Below are 14,710 nucleotides of genomic sequence, written 5' to 3' on the forward strand. Positions count from 1 at the left end.
AGGCTTCTTCATATTGTTTTTAAAACTTTTTCTGAAATTATGCTATCATTTCCCCTGGACTGGGCGGACAATGTAACTACTGTTTTCATTTCACGTTGATTGCTGAGTGTGTCACCTGAAAAAAACAAGCAGGTCGAGTAACGCACACGTCAGAGTCCGACACAGTGCTGTATTTGGTTAGTGGCCGGCTGGTTGATGTACACTGTACATAGTGACACGTATGCGGCTTCGGCTGACAATGAAGTGGGACTCTGTCAATCTGGGGTAGTGTCGGGTTGTGCTTTTCGAGGAAGGAGCTCAGCGGCTTCTGCAGCGTGAGTTTGTTCAGAGGGAAATTCTGAACACGCGGCTCCGGCTTCGCGGAATACGGCTGTCACGCGGTGAATACGTTAACTATATGACTATATATGTAGTTTGTGCTGGTTTGATAGCAAGTGCATTCAATGTGAAGATATTTCTCAGACGGGACTGCTGGACTGCACTCTGCTTTATCCCTTCTTGTGCTAAGGGCATCAGCACCTCGTCAGCGACCTGTCGGCTGTCGTGGTCCGCGTCCTGCGTAGTGGCAGTGTCGTTACCGTTTGGGTGTCGGAGTGGTGCATGTCTATCGCACTTGTGAAGTTGCGTGTTCATTGCCCACATTGAGTGTCGAGTGCCTGTTACCGACAACGCCCTGTAAAAAGGCTGCCAGTTTAGAATTTACATTGAACATTCTGGAGCTGCACTCACGGTGAATTGCGTTTGGCAGCCCTTTATACCCGGTCGCTATGGTCGTTTAAGTATGCGTTGACATATGTATGTGGCCATGCTGAGGCAATTCAAGGTGTGCTGCATGCCGTACTGCTGCTTCACCAGTGGAGTCACGCCTGCTGTAAAACTGATGAGTGAATGACAGACATGAGAGGTCCGTGAATAGCATTCCCTAGGCAGCTGCACTATGCGTGGATCGAATATGGCAAGCGCTTATTCGCAAATCAGTGCTCGTTTGAGCCTATATGGTCAGATTCCGAGTGCCTTGGGGCATATACAATAGTCGACCTCGGCGTGCAGGTCGGCACCGAAACATCGCTCCGGTCAGGTCGCAAGAGCAACGGCTTTGATAGCTGGCCATAGACATTTATGATTTATCGACTTTGTTTTATCCGTGAGCTCTCAAATGGGAAATGTTCGTTGAGCTGTGATAAAATGACTTTACGACACATCATATGCCTCGTTCTTATCAAAATAATTACAACTTGCTTTGAGCGTGCACCGTCATTCTTTTGTGCAGATAAATGGACTACAAGCCTGAGTTAAGCGGCCTTATAGCAGCTTCCACTTTCCAGCTCCATTGAAGTTTTTACGGGTGCGAGCAGTCATATGAGGAGCTAGCCTCCAGTAGAACCACGAATCTTTTAGACACGATTAGCTAAAGCGTTAGCCAGTTAAAACTTTCCTTTCCGGTCGTCCGTCATTGAATGTGCTTTCTTCGACTGGAGCTCGAGTCTGGCTAATAGAACATGTGGTCACGGAAATGCAGAAAGTTTATGTGCGAGTGCGCTGTGCATTAGCACCTACTTTCCCGTCTCCTCGTAGTTGATGGTTTGGGAGCTGGGATGTGCGGCAAAGAGAATAACATTTTCCGTCACGCAAAGGGCGTGGTTTTTAGGCTAAAGCGTAAGGCCGTGGGTTGTTGGCCAGTCACGCTATCACAGAATAAATGATAACCAATCATAGCTGACCGCTCCCACTGGTCACAGCGGTAACTGCTACCATCATTCATTAGAGACAGCTATTGCCTCAGTGAATTGCCGACAAAAAGACAAAGGTCGCTAGTTTTTTTAAAGAGACTGGCTGGATGCTTACAAGCTGGTAATTGCCCACTGTTTTATACCATGTTTTTCTTCGGCTCTGGAGGTCAGCAATAGCTAAATGTTTCCTTTTTCATGCTCTACTGAAGGCAGGAAAATAAATAATTGTACCTGAATGACTGCCTTGGCTCGCTACTGTGCTTAATGATGCAGTTTTTTACTGAAATGATGCTTGTTGTATACGTATATCCGAAAGATTTCAAACATTGATACTCGATGCTGAACATGTTTGAACGAATTAATTTCTGGCATATCTTGTAAAGAAGAGTTCAAAAATAAACGGCAGCATTAGTGGCTTGAAATACAATAATATGCATCGAAATACGACGGACTGAAACGGACGATTTAAAGCTTTAAGCTATAACTCAAGCCAGCTAGCTGCCTCGTGCCATGGTCCCCAATAACCATGCCCTCATACTTTCGGCGAAGTCGTTTTTTTCAGATCTTCCGTTAGGATGGCGAGTGCCTTTCGAGATTGCCCAGTTTCATACCCAGGCCGCACAAAAACAAGTGCCAGTGACCAGTGTGAAAATGTGAGCCGACTGCTCAGCCGCCTAGTACTCGACTTCCTTGAGACCGTTCGTGCACTGTTTCGTCTTATTTCAAAGCGTGTTTGCTCTGTTCCAGATCGTGATTCTCCAAATCGGACTGTCTGGAACGAGGACGACGCTTCGGTGGTGTGCGCTTCACTGAGAGGCAGCTGCCCACCCGGAGGAACACAGCCGTTGGAACCGCCGGGACGGACACAGTCGCTGGTGCCGTCGCTGTCCCCTGATCACCAGGCGCCGGCCGCGGGCCCACCATCGCCATCGAGCCACCCTCCACCGCCACCTGAATACACTCCTCCGGTACCCGCGGACCCTCCTCCACCGTCTGTGATCCCTCCACCGCCACCAGCGGCCCCTCCTCCTCCGCTAACGCACCCTGCAGCGCCACCTGCAGACGACCCGGCCCGGTCGGCAGGGCCCCCTGTGCCTCAGCTGCAGCTGCCTTCATCTACTGGTGCTACCACTCCGTCCCCTGGTGGCCGGCGGGTGAACTCAGCGCGGCCTTCGCCACAGCGCCGACACCTAGCGGTGACCGGACGAACTACTCGCGGCTCGCGGGGCCCGCGCTCAGCTCGCGCTCCCGAGGGTCGGGCGGAGGTGCGGCACCGGTCCCCGCGGCGCAGCCCGCGCGCCGGTCACTCTCACTCTGACCGTCGCTGTCTGAGCGCTGCACTCGGCGCTCGACTGAACATCGAGCTACTACCGAGCCGCTGCAGCCCGGCACCACCCCGAGAGACTACCGCCGAGCAGACCCCGCGTGAGGAGGAGGTGCCACCGTGCGAGCAGCCGCTGACGCTGGCGGAGATCCGGCGCGCGGCCCAGACCTCCTCCATCAGCCAGGCCATCACCAGCGCCACCTGCCACCAGCAGCCGCTCGTACAGACCGTGCAGACGGTCAGCGTGCACGAGCCGCCCACCGAAACCATGGCGCTCGGATACCAGAAGAAACTGCAGTGGAGCCAAGAGAGAGGTAAGCTGCAGCGTTATGGAATACAATGCAATATGCATGTAATTGTACGCATACTATGGACGCCATGAATTTACCCAAATTCACATTCAAAGTGCATGAACGTTTTCATTTTCCTCCTTTTCTTGTCAACGAACTCGTCGAGCATATACCATGTCCTTTTAATAACACCCCTAGTTTTCTGAGCTCATGTCGCTCGGCGTGTCGTCGCGGGGTTTCACTGGCACAACATGCACGGTGACGGCCCCCGCATGTTACGCAGCCGATGAGGTCGCTAATGATCACTTTACGGCGGTGAAGTCAGACTTCAGAGACGGTTGACTGCTGCAAGTAGCATGTCAGCCACTTCAAGGAGATGTTTCTCACACAGCTATCTGGTGATCCTTTTTGGGAACGAAACCTGCCGAACATTCTCGCTAAAGACAAAAAAAACACACATTTGAGGTCCTAACGGCTATGTTTGAAGCGAACGCAAAATTCTGGCGCCTGGGCTTATAAAGGTTATGGCATCAATTAGAAAACAATGTCACGAAAAAAACGTATGATGATTGCATGAGAGTCTTAGTTTTAGTGAGCATTATTTCAGTTGAGGTGGATTTATTATGTGTCGCACTATTTTATTTATGTCAGCACCGACTTCGTCAGCAACGCATGTCATGTAGAGACGACTGTGAAAGGCACACACTACACAGATGTTTTGGTGTACACCTGTGCCTTTAGTGACGACGCTATTGAATATTAATGACATTGGCTGCAACCTACCGACACCTCTCGCCGGCTTCTGGTTCTGACACGTGGTGACTGGCGAGGGTTATACGAGAGACTTACGCCCCCCCCCCCCCGCCCCCTTACATGGGGATGGGCGTCCTAACACCCCCCTCCCCCCCCCCCACACCCAATCTGTACTATGGCGCGAGAATGACGATCTTGAGAAGCTGTGACTAGAGGTGACAAAAGATGAAAATTTTGGGAACCAGACTCGAACCAGACCCGGCTGGACATTTCTGGAACCAGTCAGACCCGGTCTTAGTTGGAATCGGAACCAGTTGGACCCGTTCCCCAAAAGTCAATTAATACAAACTACTTGTAGGTATCATTAGTTGCATCAAGTAAAACAGCCTATTTCCCACTGCGAATACTCACGAGCTATTGTGTGCAAAGAAACATTCACTTCATATTTTGCAATAATGTGTAGTGTGCAATATGTATAGTTTATGGAAAGACCCGGTTGGACCCGTCAGAAAATTTCCAGGAACCGGTCTGGACCCATATGGGTCCAGACTGGTTCTTTGGACCGGGTCCTCGGTGTTGTATCGTGAGCCTGGCTACGCGTAGTTCAGTTAGCGACCGCCAGGTGGAAACCGGTCGCCGGTTGTGCGGCAGTTCGGCCGCCGGCCCGCGCAGGGCGTGGATGTGTTCTGGTTGGCTGTGCGCCAAGTGGGCGCGCAATCGCAGACGTGGAATAAAGAACTCACATTATATCAAATTGGCGACGAGGATCAGATCAAGGTGAAGCCTTGGAGCTGTGATTGCGAGTGATGGCGAAACGGACCGGTGATCAGTGCGCGGTGGTCAGCGAGGGCGGACAGGCCACGGACGGTGAGGGCGCAAACGTTGCTTAGTACGAATGCTTAGTGCTTAGTATTGCTTAGTATTTTTATTTTCGCGCTGCTACTGGTAGTCTGCCTGTCGCGCGGCGGCCGTGGTCGTGGCAGGATTTCCATGTGATCGCCATTTGTGGCGGCCATGATGCCTCGGCAGTGTGGTGTGCGTGGCGCATGCGTCGGCGTGCTGCACGCTGATTGGTCGGCCGGGGGTGACGCGCAGCTGTGGCAGCGCGTGTGATTGGCCGATTGGTGCGGCGGGGAGGGCCTCAATGCGGTTTGAGGTGCCTGGTCCCCAAGCGGATAATTTCGGCGGGAAGCTGGCGCGCGGCCGGGCGGTTCGGGACGAGTGCGCATGCGCGCGCGGTGACAAGCGCGTGACGTCACTACCACGTGACGCCCCCGTCGAGTAAAGCGCGGGAAACCGCAGCCGGCAGCGCCAAGAGTAAGACGGGCGCAGGGCGGCGCGGTGAGCGGTGACGGTCGGCGTGAGCGGTGGCGGACCGGCGTGAGCGGTGGCCGACCGGTGGAGCGGCGGCGGGCCGACCGGTGGAGCGGCGGCGGGCCGACCGGTGAAGCGGCGGCGGGCCGACCGGTGGAGCGGCGGCGGGCCGACCGGTGGAGCGGCGGCGGGCCGACCGGTGGAGCGGCGGCGGGCCGACCGGTGGAGCGGCGGCGGGCCGACCGGTGAAGCGGCGGCGGGCCGACCGGTGGAGCGGCGGCGGGCCGACCGGTGGAGCGGCGGCGGGCCGACCGGTGGGGCGGCGGCGGGCCGACCGGTGGAGCGGCGGCGGGCCGACCGGTGGAGCGGCGGCGGGCCGGCCGGAGGAGCGGCGGCGGGCCGACCGGTGGAGCGGCGGCGGGCCGGCCGGAGGAGCGGCGGCGGGCCGGCCGGAGGAGCGGCGGCGGGCCGACCGGAGGAACGACGCGCTGGTGAGAGCACGGCAGCGCGATGGATCCAACGGGCATGCAGCTGGTGTCTGCGGGGCCGTACCGGGCAGGCACGGACTTCGAGAAATGGCTGCGAGCTTTGGAGCGATACATGGTCGCCATGGACATCCAAGGGCCTACCAGACGGTGCGCCGTGCTACTACACCTGGTGGGGCCTGACATAGCCGATGTCAGCGACTCCCTGCCGGAAGAGGAGGCAGAAGGATCGGAGGAAGACGAGTTCACCCGGCTAAAAAGGAAGTTGGTACGGTACCTGGTGCCAAGGAATAACGTCGTGGCTGAACGAGGGAAATTCCAAGGAATGACAATGGAGCCGGAGGAAAGCCTGGAGGAGTTCCTGGCCAGGCTACGGACCCAAATCCTGCGCTGCGGCTACGAGCCGGCGCAGGTGAACCGGGAGCTGCGAGACCGCTGCGTCCTGGGCAGCCGAGGCGAGCTGCAGCGGAAGCTGGTGAGGGAAGCGGCACTGAAGGGCGACGAACTCAACCTGGAGGATGTCCGGCGGACGGCACGCGCCCACCGGGACGTCATGGACCTGACGACTCGGTTGTCAGGGGCGCCGGTGCCGGCTGCGACGGACGGGGAGGCAGTCCAGGTGGTGAGACGCCAGCGGCGGGCGGAGACGGCCAGGCCGGCCGAGCGCCCGGGACCGGGCTCGTGCTTCGGCTGCGGAGGCCGGGGACACTGGCGGCGGGACTGTCCGACGGCCAGGGCGGACTCGGCGCCGGAGAGGGCGCGCCCTCCGGCGGCAGGAGCGGTGCAGCAGCGCGGAGTGTCTCGCCCGCCCGGCCCGGCAGACGGCGGTCGGCGAGACAGCAGACGCGGCGGACCGCTCGAGAAGAGGAGGTGCTTCAAATGTGGCAGAACTGGACACCTGAAGCGGGACTGTCCAGGAATCGGACAGGTGGCGTCCGTGGAGGAGGATGTCGTGATGACGGTGGCGCAGCTGACGAGCCAGGACCGGCTGCCACTGGTAACTCTGTCTGTCAACGGCCGGGAGACTGAGATGCTGGTTGACACCGGGTCACCAGTGTCGATCGTGGCGGACGGCAGCATCCCGGGACTGAAGCTGAGACCGTCCAAGATGCAGCTACGCTCGTTCACGGGTCAGCCGGTGCCGGTCCGCGGCGAGGCGACCGTGCAGGCGGAGTATGGCGGCCAGCGGAAGCGGCTGAACGTGGTTGTCAGCAGTCAGCTCCGACACCACCCACTGCTGGGGCGCGACTGGCTGCGTGAAATACGTCTGGACTGGCGGTCGCTGCTGCAGGTCAGCGAGGCCAGCAAAGTGAGCGGCGGGCGGACGCTGAGCTCAGTGACGGCGGCGCACGCAGCAGTGTTTGCAGGGGGCCTCGGCACGATGGAGCAGCGCGCGCACCTGACCCTAAAGCCGGACGCGGTGCCGCGGCGGCTACCACCGCGACCCGTACAGTAGGTCTACTAAAAAAGTCCCCCGCTCCAGAGGCGGCCGGCCGGCCGAACCCCCGGATTCCAGCCCCGACTCTATTGCGCAGGCCGCGGCAGTGACACGGGTCAGGTCGCGGCGCCCGGCGAGTGGGTCAGTTGGCGGCGGCCGGCCGTGGAGTGAGGACGCCGTGTGTGGGGCGCAGCGATGCCACAGTGCAGAGGAGGGGAAGATAATGACTGCACGATGCCGGAAATAATGCCTTTGTGATCTAAATCAAACACCTGCACTGCAGTGCATATCCTCCCTTGCCCCATTCTTATTATGTATATCATAATCCTTCAATAATCCGTAATGACCATTCAACGCAAGCAAGCAAACAAAACAACCCGTTTAGCGGCGACATCATCTCGGATAAAAAAGCGACAGTGATGATTAGAATTGACTTAGCGCGAGGGCAAATCGAGGGGTATATATGTATCATATGCTGAGTATTTTATTCCCATCTAGCAAATTAGGATTGGGGATCTTGTCCAACAAGTCAGCGGCCGTTCTAGAGACAGATAAATACTTTGTTTTCGGTCGCATCATTATCTGCAATAATTCGAAGCGAGGTTTAACCCTCGCCGGCCGAGAAAAAGGGGTGGATGCCGCCACCTTGTATTTTTTTTGTGGTAGCTCAAAGCACACTGATGATAGAAGGCTGAGATTTCATATGCCTTACATTTGATTCAAGCCGGATCATTTGAAATCAACCACGTTTTCACTTTAGGTCACTTAACTATGACGTCTTAAGTAAACCTCTGCAGACTGCACGATTGTCGGTTATAAAATGATGCAAATCCGTAATGCACTTAGTCTCATATAAGCATAATGGGAAAATATGGAAACTGTTAATTTGACGTCGGAAATGACCTAAAACTATACCTCAAGCACATGAAATCGTGACTTCATACATTCTTGGCAAGGTTTAATGCTTCACTTTTCCATTGTTCACCTTGCGTGACGGAGTGCTCGTCAATAGGAGTGCTTCGTCAATAACTCCCGATCAAAATGAGCTAGCCAGTCGGGACAGCCATCAATGGACTCTGCAAGACTTGCCGAATCAAATGTTATGCAACACGTCCTCCTTTCAACAGCTTCGTGACCTGTGTTGCCCTAACATGACATTGACCTAAACATCCTAAATTGCTTCACCTAAGCAAAAAAGCATATAAATCGACGCGTCTGAGAACAGAAAACACGATTGTATCGAAATGACGATAATGCGACCATTTTTTGCGAAGTTTTTCACCAAAAAACCGATCCGATGCCGTGGGGCCCTTGACCTGCCCTAAGAGGTCACTGATATTTTAAAATGGGATAACAGTCGCTGCGCCACGTAACGACGCAAACGCTCGTTTTTTTTTTCCGCGAGGCTCTAGCAGTTAGCTCAATTATAGGAGCTTAACATGGGGTTGGGGAATCGCTCCCTTCTCACTTACTATTTGGCCAGGATAGTGTTCGCAATTATTGTTAAAATCTAACATTTCAAGATTTCAAATGACCCATTTGTTTCCGCCCAAGTCTTTCAATTGAAGGTCATAACACCAGGTCACGTCAAGTGACCTTACCTCAAGGAAAGTTCCTGTGCTCATCATATCTAAATGCATCGACTAACCGATCGCTTTAGAACCTTCAGCGATTTCAATGGGCAACAGTATATGTATTTGAAACGTTTACTTTGCAAGTTTGACATTGCTGACAGAAAGGTCGAGTCAATTTTGAGATCACTAAAGTCAATGGGAGAAAGTTGAACTGCGCTTTTTTGGACGGAACGCATAATAAACACTCTGAAGTCTGAAAACATGTGGTGCCTGATGAGATACAATACTGAATGAGAAAATTGTTTGTTTTGTTGGGAGCCATCTTTTTCGGTCTGAGAAGGCCCTTGCAGAGCTATGACATAACTATGCTCTGGTGTAGAAATTTGGTTGTGCGAGCCAGCGACAGTGATCTGCGGAAGCGTGACTGTTCCCGTGGGACGATTGCCCTGTCGGGGCGTTCCAGTCGTCTCCCCAACGGTCACCCGAAGAGGATTATGTGTCCTGGAATGGAACCGACATCAACTACAGGTTGGCTGGTGGGGTGACCTCCAGTCCAGAGAGGGAAGCATGAAGACTACGGGCGATGCGGATTGTTTTTTCCTGAGGATAGCGAGGACGGAAGGAATCTAGCACCCTTGACCCTTCCTTTTACTGTATGTATCTCAGGCTTTTAAATCTCCTAAGCGTTTTTTTTTCTCGACATCGTCAAGGTGTCATTAATAAAAATATGAAATCCGGGAGGATAAATTAGATATAGAAATTGTGGCCAATAGAACATTATCAGTTGCGTTCAACATACTCGTAAGCATGATCACACACCCAGCTTACACGTGAGCCATGTAATAACTATTTTTGATAGACATGCTTAAGCTATGAAATCATCTAAAAGTGTTTGTAAAGTTCCACGATACGGATCTAATATCCTGCAATGCATCATGACCATTTCTGGTCAGGTCATGTCTTTGAACATCGGCCAAATTCTTCAAATGACCTTTAAAGATCAACTTTTGATTCATTCGAAGCGTTTTGATAAGAGGAACACGAGGCTGGTAAAATTAATTTCATGCAAGTTTAGCTTAAAACTTTTAGTGTTTGTGGAAAAGCAATTGGTTTTCTCATAATACCGATGATGGCAGTTGCTGTTATTTACGTGCTTAGCCGTTGACCTTAATTAAATCTGACAATATTATTCAGACATAGCGGAAAACGAGCTGCTTGTTGTGTTAGGTTAGGCTCTTTCGGTCAATTTCAGAGTGGTAAGGATGACAGGAATTAGGGGGAGACAGGGGGCCTGGGCGGGAGTCCTGGGCCTCATGCTCCGCTGGGGCCGAGCCCATCACGTGGGTTGGATTGCCCTGACACATGGAGAGCCGTGGGCGGTGTTTCACGGCCCCGCGCTGCAGCACGCTGCGCTGCGCTGCCATGCATTGTTGCTGCGGTTGATATGAATTCGGCTCCACGCTAGCGTTACGAGCTTCCGAGTCTGTTGATGCATCTATGGAAATTGGAGACCCAATGCACCGGTGCGCGCAACGCACCCTGTCCAAGCAAAATTTCATCATCGATGACCTCTGGTGACATGATCTTTTGCTCTGACCCGATCTAAAATTGGCTGAAGTATCTTTTCTTCTTTTTGCTACTTTTGACGCTACTTCGAATACCACTTAAATGCCCAAAGCTGAGTTATAAGAATGATGCTCAATCCCCATTTCCACTCCAACAGGGCTTGAGAGTCTAGGCAATAGGCATTCCTGTGGGGCACGGGCTAACAATGACTATCTCATAATCATTGTGGCCATGAACATCTACTGCCATTCATTAACACCGGTTTCGCTGCGCTGAGCGGTGGCCGTCCCATTTGTTGGATTCTACAGCTGGCTGGCGGAAAGCGTTACCGGCCGCCCGTCCACCGCCCGCGGGCCGGACCGAGCGGTCCCGCTGACCCTACCTGACCTGAGCCCGGCGCGATATGGGACGGGCAGACGGGGGTTCGGCTCAGCGAAGGCAGCGCCCACTGGTGCTGGGGACTTTTTTAATAGACCTACTGTACCGTGTGCGCTGCTGCCGCAAGTGGAGAACGATGGAGCCGGTGGGCGCCTGGACGCCAGCGGAGTGAGCAGCGGGCGCCAGGACGCCGGTGATGAGGGCGGGCGCCGGAGCCCGGAGGCAGGCGGGCGCCGGGGCGCCGGCAGGCTCCGGACCGATGAAGTCTGTGGGCGCCGGGATGCGGCTGGGCGCGGGCGCCATGACACCTACGGAGGAGGCGGACGCCGGGTTGCTGGCGAGCGCCGGGACGCTGGCGGGAACAGCGGACGCCGGGACACGGCAGTCTGCGGGTACCGGGACGCTGGCGGGAACAGCGGTCGCCGGGACACGGCAGTCTGCGGGTACCGGGTCGCTGGCGAGCGCTGGGACGCTGGGGGGCGCCGGCGCGCTGGTAGGCGGCGGGACGCCAGCGGCGCCGGGAGGTCAGGCCGGCGGGACGCCAGCGGCGCCGGGAGGTCAGGCCGGCGGGACGCCAGCGACGCCGGGAGGTCAGGCCGGCGGGACGCCAGCGGTGCCGGGAGGTCAGGCCGGCGGGACGCCAGCGGCGCCGGGAGGCCAGTCCGGCGGGACGCCAGCGGCGCCGGGAGGCCAGGCCGGCGGGACACAAGCGGCGCCGGGAGGTCAGACAGGCGGAACGCCGGCGGCGCCGGGAGGTCAGGCCGGCGGGACGCCAGCGGCGCGGGGAGGTCAGGCCGGAGGGACGCCATCGGCGCCGGGAGACCAGTCCGGTGGGACTGCGGCGGCGCCGGGAGCCGGGTCCGTCGGGACTGCGGCGGCGCCGGGAGCGGAGGCTGCAGCGGCTCAGATCGGACTGATACGACGGAGCAGGTCCGGAATCAGCGGGAGGCGGCCGCTGGGACGGTCGTGTCGGCGGCGCTCGGCGAGGCCGGTGCTGGCGCCAGCGGTGGTGCGAGGACGGCCGTGCGGGTGTCGCCCGGCGGTGCCGGCGGGGTCTCTAGCGAAGGCGCTAGGACGGCTGTACCGGTGGCGCTCGACGGGGTCGGTGCCGGCGCCAGCGGAGGCGACGGAAAAGACAGCCGAGCGGTGACAGTCCTCGGGAGCAGTCAGACAGTCACCGAGTGCAGCGGCGGCACAGCGGACTGGCATCGGAACGACCGTACTCGTACGGGCGGCGGAGCGGTTGCGAGCAGTGCCGATAGGGCAGGTGAGGTGCGCGGCGACGCAGCGGACCGGTATCGGGCTGGTCGCCCTCGTGCAAGCGGTGGAGAGACGGTGAGCGAGGCCGAAGGAACAGGTCGCGCGCGTGGTGGCGCTACTGACGGACCGCCGGCAGCGGTGAGCGGTGCTGGTGGGACCGGCGGCGCGCGCGGTAGCAAGCCTAACGTTTCGCCGGGAGTGGTGAGCGGCGCCGGTGGGACAGGACATGGCGCGCGCGGCGGCGATTGTAAAGGACCGCCGGCAGAGGTGCGGCGGCGGTTGTCCGTGCGTCACTCTCAGCCACCGAGGAGGTGGATAACTGAGATGTGATCGGGTGGGAAAATACGTGATTTTACGGAGATGTGATCGGGCGGAAGGATCGAGCGGAAGAATATGTGATTCCGTGTGTCAATAGGTGCCACCGATAAGGTGGATAACAGATGTGATTGGCCAGGGAAAGTGTGGGTCAATTTGTACCGCCGAGAAGGGTGATGACTGATTAGTTATTATCGTTTGGAAGTACAGACTGATAAGCAGTGTAAGGGCAGACGTGCGCGACTCTAAAGTCAGTGAATTTGTAGTTATGTTCGTACCGCACGGATGTGAGCGATGTCAGTGATCGCACTAAAATAGGCGGCAGTGTTGACGCTGTAAGTGACCGGACTGGATTTGACTAGTTTGTGGTGGCTCGCAGGTTGAGTAAGTTATGTTTGATAGTTCGATGTTCGAACTCAAATCCAGGGGGGCAGGGTGTTGTATCGTGAGCCTGGCTACGCGTAGTTCAGTTAGCGACCGCCAGGTGGAAACCGGTCGCCGGTTGTGCGGCAGTTCGGCCGCCGGCCCGCGCAGGGCGTGGATGTGTTCTGGTTGGCTGTGCGCCAAGTGGGCGCGCAATCGCAGACGTGGAATAAAGAACTCACATTATATCACTCGGGTCCACATTTTGCCACCTCTAGCTGTGACAGATAACAGAATCTCTGCGAGTCGATTCTACATATAGTGAATGAGCTGGTGCGCCGGTAGACTGTGCCGCAATGCCTGCGTGTTCAGCGGGACAGCCTATAGCTCCAGGTTCGAGTGCAGGCCGTATAGCCTGCCTCGCCGCTCGCCAGCCCGCGGTTGGCCTTCAACGGCCAGGCACAACGTCAAGTCCCGAGCTCGGAGAAAGGATTATAGCAGAAGCTAAAAACATCACTTGTAATTAATATGACAATGTGGAAATATCCGTTCTAAAACCTCACCGCGCTGCGCTGTCTAGCCCCTCCCTCCGTGCCTCACCGCTATAAGCGCGGTGAGGCGGTGAGGGTGCACCCTCACCCCCGTCTGCACGAGCGACCGGATTCGGACGTTCGTCTGTAGTGGCACACACACACAAAACATTGAATATGCGCGTGCCGAGATTATTGGTTGCCAGCGGGAGCCGCATCCACCTGTACAGGATATTGCGGTTTTGACGTCCGAGGCGTGGCTGAGGTGCAGCTGTTTCTCCATTCTCAGCCGTTCGCCCGACCCAGTGGTGTTTGTTCGCTTCTGTAGTTAGTCTGTTGGCTGCGATGCTCTCCGGCAGTGTAGCACAGAACCCGCAGGATTGCATCAGGAGTGATTGTTTTGTGATTACGTCATGCGTGTTGATCTGGTTATCTCTGTGCAACAGAAGGTGTTAAAGTGAAATTCTCCACAGGTAGAAATTGTTCAGGTCTCAGCAATGCCACGGACCGTGCCAACTGCCAACTGGCAGCGATTAATTGGGTCACCGTGCGCAATGTGACCGATACAAGTCAATTGTAAGTGCATAAAACAAACGGCTCGATCGTTCAAAGGGAGCGTAATTACTGTAATCGCGCGAAGCTGGCCTTCACAGTCCTTTTATTAGCCGCTACAAATCATAGATAAAGTTCTCTGGATCCTTATTGTTACGTCGTGTGAAACCAAGATAAAGCAGCAATGTCACTTGATAGGACTGTCGGCAAGCTAAAAGCGGCGACAAGCAAACTGAGAGACGATTTAATTACTTCTATTGAATCGAAGTTCCGACTTTTTGAAACGATCTTAGAAGACATCGAGGACAGTGCATCGGTAATGAGTACAACTTCCGATTGTGAATGGACAAAAACATGCAACAGGCGTACAAACATGAATAAGAAGGTACATGACTGCAGGCTGGATGGTTTCTTCTCGACCTCTCCTGTCAGTCACCAGTCGTTCTCAAAGACCCTCAAGCGGCCTTCAGTTGACGTCTGGACCTGCTCGGAGGCGTACCCAGCAGAGCTGCCAGCCTGCACGGCCCTCCATGGCGCAGTTACCGCCAGCTGCCGTGGCCCCGTGGCCGTCTCCACCCGTGCAGCTGGGGGTGTGACCGGCAGCTCGGAGCCTCGCCGACAGGCCGGCGGCCCCTGCGGCAGGTGTCAGTCTGCGCCCCAGTCGCGTATCGGCCGTCACCGGGAGGGCGGGGCGGCGGTGTGCTGGCCGGTGGGCTGTCCCGGGATGGACCAGGAGAGGGCGGTCAACCCCGTGGAGACCAGTCGCACACCGAGCCCTGTCTGTCGGTTCGTCCTGTGCGCCCGAGTGTCCAAGAGGCCGAGGGATCGCGCATATCTG

This window comes from Amphibalanus amphitrite, unplaced genomic scaffold (genome assembly GCF_019059575.1).
Source record: "Amphibalanus amphitrite isolate SeventyFive unplaced genomic scaffold, NRLGWU_Aamphi_draft 000058F_arrow, whole genome shotgun sequence".
Classification (NCBI taxonomy): Eukaryota; Metazoa; Arthropoda; class Thecostraca; order Balanomorpha; family Balanidae; genus Amphibalanus; species Amphibalanus amphitrite.